The following is a 2,173-nucleotide window of genomic DNA, read 5'->3' as shown; positions in this document are numbered from 1 at the left end:
CCTGGCACTGCGGCCGGAGCTTCTGGGAAGTCCTGCTGTGCCCTGCCGCTTGGTCCCAGCCATCCTTGGGGGAAACTGGAACGGTCTGTGTCCACACCGAGAATGAAGAGGCCTCTCTGAGGGGGGCAGCCTGCAAGAGGGAGGGGGCGCTGGGAGAGGCGCTGGGTTTACTGCAGGCTGACCAAGACCGCCGTCGCCAGCCGGGCTGGTCTAGGGGTCCGCGTGCATCTCCAGGCCCCAGCACTGGCGGCTGAATCTGGATTTCCTCCAGCCATGCAGGGTGGAGGGTGGGAGACACTCGCCCTCCCCTCCGCCTCGTGTGTGGAAGTGTCAGTCCAAATGTCCTGCCTTTGCCAGGCGTGGGGTCACTGTGTGGCCCAGCAAAGCCAGCCCAATACCTCACCCTGCCCCTCGAGAGCCCGAGAAAGCTGTGCAGGGGGCCGCGTGTGACGGGGACTCCGTACTGTGTGGTTTCTGTCTCCGACACGGCAGCCTGAGCCAGGATGGGGCTCACCCTGCAGGCTAGCAGGAGAGGGCGAGGGCCCGTCCTTGAAGGCATGGCCTGGACGTTATCTGCATCCCTTCCAATCACTCCCGCTGGCCAGAAACCGGGCTCAGGGCAGGGCGGGCTGGGGACTGGGGCCGTGCGTGGGCCCCCAAAGGTCCAGCTCCGGTCAGGGCTTCTGCTGCCACACAGGGCACCTTGGGGGGGCGGGGCGCAAACAGCGGTGGTCTCTGCCACAGGCAGAAAATAGGGTGGTGCTCGGCCTAACAGAGAGAGTAGGCGAGAGAGCGAACATGTTAAAGTCAGCTGCATGCAGAGACTGTACTGTGCTGACCAGCCCTGCGGCCAGGCCCGGACATCACCTGCAGAGCCAAGGAAGGTTTCTGTTGCGTTGCCGACAGCCCAGTCCGCACACTGTCGGGGGAACCAGGAGCCACAGAGTCCTTAGGTGGCGCCTACGCAAAGTAAAGCATCGTTCCCTCTGGCTGCAACCACGGGGGACCTGTGATCGAAGGCTGGGGGCCAGCAGGCCTCTCGCTCTACACATTCTTCACGCTGCACAGTCTCCCCCCCGCCCCTCACCGCGTGTCCACATCAAAGGCAATGGGTGAAAAAGCCTTTAAACTGCAACTCACAGGAACTAAGCTGGGTCCCCTGCACCCCAGGTCCCTCTCCGTGTCTTTACTCTGCCCCTCTCCCTGACCTTGTCTCTGAGATCATAGAGATGATGGGACAAGATGTCCCTCGGAGTCTCTCTCAGGCCCTCTCGCACTCTGCCTAGGAGTGTCACCCCTTCTCCAGTAAACGCCTTTTGGCTCCGTGGCGTGTGTGTTGGCACGCCTTCTCAGGCTCTGCCAGAGGCCCTCTCTCTCAGTGTGGGATTCGAGTCCTCCACACTCGGGGAAATGTGCCCCGCCCTGCATCAAGTCTTTCCAGCCTTGTGCGCAAACAGCCCCCCTGAGGAGCCTTGGCTTATGCCTGGTAGAACTTTGCTGCCAGGGTCAGCCAGGGTCCTTTTCTGTGACGTGCCCCCAGGCCACCCTAATGACAGAAGAGGTCTGTCCCAAGCCTGAGGCTGCTTCTGGTTTGGGGCATGAGCGCCTGAGGCTGATTCCCCCACAGACAAGTGTACATTCGGGACAGAAAATGATGACCTGTTGAACATGAGCACCGGCAGGTGACAGCCTGCTGACGGCGAGCACCGGCAGGTGACGACCTGACTGTGAACACTGGCAGGTGACGACCTGACTGCGAGCACCAGCAGGCAGGTCCTGGAGGCGCAGGAAGCGGGGCGGCCGGCGTGAGGGTCCCTGAGTGCAGGTCCCATCCTGAGGGCAGAAACAGGGGATCCACAGGGGAGGCCAGGACTCTTCCCCGGGGTCAGGGGTGAGGCCGCGAGATGGGGACCTGGCTTCAGCCAGAGCTGCGACCCTCTGAGCAGCTCCCTCAGGACCCACGGGAGCCAAATACTCTGCTCGGTGGGGCTTCGCACCCCGTACTGGGGGTGGGGACCCTCAGGAGGACAAGCGGGGAGGTGGAGAGTTTTAGCTAAAAAAATCCCCACTTTTAGTCCTGTCTTTGTCAGAGCGACGAGCTGTCAGTGGCGACAGGCAGACAGGCCGACGTGCCCGAACATGCTGACCAGGAGCTGGGGCAGCAGATTCGGGA

The sequence above is a fragment of the Pteropus medius genome, unplaced genomic scaffold (genome assembly GCF_902729225.1).
Source record: "Pteropus medius unplaced genomic scaffold, Ma_sr-lr_union100, whole genome shotgun sequence".
NCBI classification, from domain to species: Eukaryota; Metazoa; Chordata; class Mammalia; order Chiroptera; family Pteropodidae; genus Pteropus; species Pteropus medius.
This window is presented reverse-complemented; position numbering follows the sequence as displayed.